Raw genomic sequence first — 6000 nt, 5'->3', positions numbered from 1 at the left:
TCCTGCCCTTAGCCAAGCAGGCAGTGGGAGAAAAGGGTGATGCTACTGTGTGCTCGGGCCTGTGCAGCAGGAAGAGAGGGTGATGGAGCACATGGACTCGAAGGACTGGGAAAGTGCCTGAGTCTGGAGAGCTCCTGCGGACGTACGGTGTGGCGGCCCGAGAGGGGGAGGAGGGATGTGTGGCATTGATCAAGTCAGGTGCCGGTGGCCACAGAGTTTGGGGGAGCTCCTCTGGGCAGTAACCCCCTTGGCCCTTTGCTGACTTTTCTCTGGGAGGGCAGATGGACGGGTGACCCCCCACACCATCAACTTATCCCTCTGCTGCTCAGCCTCTTGCTCAGCTGCCTATGTCTGCTCACCAATGCTGTCACCTGCAGTGTCCCACCGGTACTGCGCCAGGACCCAGGGGAGGGGTCAGAGGGAAGTGTACCAGGCAAAGAGGCATTTCCCCATGAGTTTGCCATCTGAGAGGGCCACATGCACTGCACAAAGGGAAGCAGCTGGTGTGAATCTGAGTTCACATCTGGTGTCCTGTCAGTCACCTTCTTTGGGCTGCATTGACCTCTGGCTGAACGCATGCGTCTGCCTGTTGCTTCAGCATGGTGCGAAAACATCACTGCGCCTGGTGCCCACGGAGGACCCGGATTAGCCGAATAACGGTATCCAGCCATAGAGCTCTACCCTAATGCTACTAGTGCCTAGCGCACGCCCACTGGAAGAACTGGACAATCCGGGGTCAAGAGTTTCTTTGCATTTCACTTCCCTTGGACAACTGAAATGGATGTATTAATTTTACTTCCTGGCTCTCCTGCCCTGAGATGCCACTGAATTCAGGCTACATCCACTGCAGGGGGCAAGAATATTTTGTGAGCACGTTTCTGGTGCTATTGGATTCTGTAAAACCCTTTCATTTGCAAAACCCAAATGCTTCCATAAAGTATTTGACAGCTCCAAGCTTTTGCCAGCGTCACTGAAGTTTTTGTGCAGGAGAACGTTCATGGAAAAGCTCCTATGATCTCAGAAATTGGCCACTAAGAGCTCAAAGAATAAATCTAACCAAGCACTGAGAAAGGCTCTTTCCAACTTCATCAGTCTCTTCACAGCAAATGATGGAACCCCAGTACCAGGAAGAGAGAGTAGATGCCACCAAGTGGCAGCAAAATCCCCAATGTGGAGCTCATGAGCACTGGTAGCAAACTCCAAGGACACCTGGCATAGTGCCCAGAGAAGAGGTTAGTCTAAAGTGCATTCTAATGTGTCACGCACTAAATGTGCAGAAACAGGAAACTGTGCTCTGATGTTAACATGACGATGATCTATAATATTAGCACCGTATAACTATCACCGCACATGACTCTTGATCAGTCCTCTGATCTGGCTAGGCAATAACTATGCTATGAGTTTACAACCATGGGATATACCATAGAAACCAGTATTTGCCACAGAACTATGCTCCAGAGCCCCATATCTCATTATGAAAAGTTACAATATGAGTGATTAAAAACAAGCAAATTAAAAAAAAAAAGAGTAACTGGAGCTCTGGAAGGAATGGAAACCCTCTGCCTTCAAGGCATAAGATAACTTCTAACTAAGGAAGGTTGGAGAACGACGTTCTTGGTGAGCAGATTATTCCAAAACTGCCTGCTGTGGGGGTCACAAGCGGTTGCTGTTGGACACTGTGGGAGACAGGACACCGGATTAGATGGGCCCGATGGCTGATCCAGTCTGGCAATCCCTATCTTCCTGTGTTCCCAATTTTCATTGTAAAAAGCGTCTTTCCCTTGTGGTTATGAAGACAACCTTAAAAGTGTGACACTGGTATTCACAAATGCAGCAGTCACATGTTTCTGAATCTACAGAATGTCAGAAACAAGTGTAACAAGAGGAGCGCGTTGTCCTCATTTACGCCAGTAGTTGTTAACTCTGAAACCCCGGGAGGATAATGCAGATGTCTGAATTGTTAGCTATTGCTTTGCTGGTAATATTAGTAGAATCTTTCAACTAATGCGTGTTTATCCCACTATCCCTAACTGACTCCCAAACTAACCTCAACTGCTCCAACTCTTCCCTATCTGCCTAAATGGCCACATTCTTTTGACAATTCCTTTGCAACAGTTAGGCATTGTTGATACAAAAATGGAGGGCAGATGGAAAACTGCACATGGGTGAATTTCAAATGCATTGAATTTAAGATCAAAAAGCACAGTGTGGGGGCAGCTGTCCTGAATGGATTATTTATTTGCATATGGGAATTCAATACGTGTCTAAAGATGTAAATGAAGCTGCTGCAAAATTTCCAGTCTGCTGTATTCGAGTGCACCAACTCAGCTTGGGCCATGTGCAGCCTTATTGTCTTTCTGACTATCAAAGTGATGAGCTGGGGTCTCCTCTGGGCTTAAATTCAATGACTCCATTAGGTTTAGAAGCCCTTGGTTAATGGACATACTGGGCTACATCCATCCTTGGAGTAACACTTCACTTAGATGAATGGAGTGACATCAGGGATTCATTTGACCATCATCTTTGGAACACAGGGGATATAAATTGGCTTCATTGGAGCTATGCTGATTTACGTCAGCTGAGAAGTCAGTCCATTACCCTGATATGAGAAAAGTAGACCCATCCCACCACATACAAGATAAACATGAGTGTGTGATAAGTGCATTATGGGCCAGAATAACTGCCCCAGACTGTCTTCAAATGGAGGGCCTGGCTTCTGCAGAAAAGGACCTGGGGATTACAGATGAGAAGATGGATATGAGCCAACAGTGTGCCTGTGTAGTCAAAAAGACTAATGACATGGGGGGGGGTGCATTAGTAGGAGCATTGCCAGCAGATCTAGGGAAGTGATTATTCCCTTTTAGTTGACACTGCTGAGGAGTATTGCATCCAATTCTGGGCACCCCATTATAGAAAGGATGTGGACGCACTGGAGAGAATCCAGTAGAGGGTGACAAAAATGTTTAGAGAGCTGGAGCACATGAGTTATGAGGAAGAGCGGCTAAGGGATTTGGGATTATTTAGTCTACAGAAGAGAAGAGTGAGGGGGGATGTGATAGCAGCCTTCGACCACCCAAAGGGAGCTCCTAAGAGGATGGAGAGAGGCTGTTCTCAGTGCTGACAGATGACAGAACAAGAAGCAACGGTCTCAAATTGTAATGGAGGAGGTCTAGGTTGGATATTAGGGAAAAAGCACTAGTTCACTAGGAGAGTGGTGAAGCTCTGGAATGGATTACCTAGGGGAGGTGGTAGAACCTCCTTCCCTAGAGGTCGTTAAGTCCTGGCTTGACAAAGTCCTGGCTGGGATGATTTAGTTGGGATTGGATCTGCTTTCAGCAAGGATTTGGACTTGATGACCTCCTGAGGTCTCTTCTGGTTCTGAGTCTAGGACAGGGGTATGCAAAGCGGGGGTGGGCCCCTTCGGGGTGTGTGTGAAATTTTGTAGTGCGGGGGGGGGCACACAGCACAGTCTCCTGCTAGGTCTCAGGTTCTTCCCTCTCATTAAAAATGTTGAAATATGTTACTGTTTTTTATGTCTGTGTATTCACATTTCTATACCGATAAAGCTTTTACATTCAATGGACTTATTTTCTCACACGGGCCGAAAGGGTGTTTTTCACATGGACATAATTTCCCTCAGTTTGGATTACATTAAACAGGGTAGGGGAGCTTTGCCAATTGCTGGGAGGAAAAGTGGGGCCCAATGTGAAAAGTTTCCTCACCCCATTCTAGGAGACATGATCACAGTGCCTCAGAGGAAGGCGACAGAGCAAAGCCGTGTCAAGTGAAGCAAGACTGTTCATTGGAAAGTGAGTCCAGCCTGGAGAGGGGGAGGAGACAGCTGGCCAAAATCATGGTGGGAGAGAAAGGGTCTGGGTGAGTGGATGCCAGGCAGAGGGGAGGGTGATTGGCCTTGTGCCACAGAAAAGACCTCTATCCAGGTGCCAGTCCCCAGAGGTGAAGCAGACCATGGTCTAACAAAGGAGTACACATAGCTGGCGTGGGAAATGAATACTGAAAAGCTGCTCCAGCAGCTGCCCCATGATCTCTGAGGAACTGCTGCTTCCAGGCCTCACACCACATTTCCCTTCGGCTGCTTGGGAATGAGGTTTATCCCCGTGGCTCATGGCCACCACGGACAGGAGTCTCAGCCAGCTTAAACCAGAACAGCAGCAGCAGCACCACTGACTCAGACCTCCCCCTCCGTGCCCCGCCCCATCCCGCTGCAAGCCCAGGGGAGCGTCTCAGAAAGAGAGAGTAACTGCTGTGCACATTCCTCCTGTGGTTGCTGCAGCCAAGCCGTGGCTCGGTTTGGGATGGCATGGGGTCGGCTGTGAGTGGTGCTCCATGGCCCAGCAGTGTCTGTACCACACACAGCTCCAAACTTGGGGGCTGAGTCATGGGGCTGAGGCTTCTTCTTGTTTTGTCAAAGACATTTCTGCAAAATTACTAACCAGCTAATTGCTGATGTCGCCAGTGCGACATGAATCTAATGCCCCTGCCCCAGACCAGGAGAGGCTGGTTGCTTCAGAGCTGGACAGGGGAAGAGCATCTCTTTTGCAATAGAGGAAGCTTCAGCCCCAGGCTGAGGGGCAGCCCTGAGCTGTTCTGTGAGTGAGGAAGTGCTATTTGATTACTCTGCTGCTCAGCCCTGGGCCTCACTGTGCCAGCCGCTCGCAGGCACAGAGTAATCTAGCCCCTGCCCTGGAGGACCACTGGTCTAAAAAGACAGACAAAGGCTGGGAGAGGAAACAGAGGGAGAGGTCAGTGACTAAAACCCAAGTTTCCTGATCCTCAGCCCAGGGCCCTGGCTGCTGGACTGTGCTGTCTCTCAGGCTGCATCACAGAGTGGTAGACTTGCCAGATCACTCTGGGACCTGCCCTACTCCTGGATTTCACTGGACATGACTCTCCAATCAATCTATCCCATCAACCCTCAGGAATGCTCCCCTGTCCTCAGGGCCCTCCACACCTGTATCAAGGGGCAGCAATGCATTTGCACTGGAAAACCCACTGTCAGAGCTTTGCTTTTAAAAAGGGCAGGTGCCCTGTCCCCACACAGCCAGTCAAGGGGAGCCAATGGCTACATTCTTGCTCCCCAATGTTTCTTTTGCTGGATCCAGGTTTGCAGGTCCCCCCTCCCCATGCCTGTTGTCGCCAAAACACTGTGGGACCAACAGGATGTGGTGTGAGACTTCTCTTCAGGTGGCCCATGCTGGTCTGGCTCCATGAGAGAAGCAGCAGCTCATCGAGAGGGCAGCAGTGTGGGAACAACTTAGACCCTGGGGGTGCTGAGAGCCATCTACCCAGTTTGCAAACCCTGAATATAATGGAAACCTTTTCAAGCCATGAGACGGGGCACCCCCTTTGCTCCAGCTCTGCTAGTTTTGGCGCCTAAGCCCAGGAGGGCTTCCCTTCTCCCTTCAACCCTTCCTCTAACAGATCCCTTTCCTGATGGTTCTAGTGAATCCATAGGGCTCTTTCACTGCTGCCATTCAGCAAAATGGGTCCTTGTCTCCCTCAGTGCAAGAGGACAAGTGAGTGAATCCCAAAGGCCCCAGACAGGTGGGGAAAACAGACATCTTGGGGTTGGAGTGGAAGATAGAGGGGGAAGAGCCTGGAGATATTACTGGCTCGCCACTGCCCCAATTCCACACACAGTCCAACAATCAAAGGGCAGCCTGTGTAATTAATACTGTTTAGGTCAAGTTAATGACGGAGGGAAATGTCTTTTGTCAGCCCGGCTTTGCCCATTGGCTCTGATTTAGCAACATGAAAGCATTTTTTCTGATTAACTGTTCAGTGAAGGAGATAAAAGAGATGGCCATGAAATGTTTTCTTTAATGTGATGAATGTAAAGGGACTGTTAGAACCCAGGAAGGAGGAGAGAAAGAGAGACAGGAAGGAAGAAAGAAAGCGAATGAAGGACTGAGAAAAAGGAGGAGAGGCCTGGAGTAATAGAGGATGCTGCAGCATGGGACAGCTGTGTTGGGGAGCCCA

The sequence above is a fragment of the Carettochelys insculpta genome, chromosome 3 (assembly GCF_033958435.1).
Source record: "Carettochelys insculpta isolate YL-2023 chromosome 3, ASM3395843v1, whole genome shotgun sequence".
NCBI lineage: Eukaryota > Metazoa > Chordata > Testudines > Carettochelyidae > Carettochelys > Carettochelys insculpta.
The sequence above is the reverse complement of the archived record's forward strand: the minus strand, read 5'-3'. Positions refer to the sequence as shown.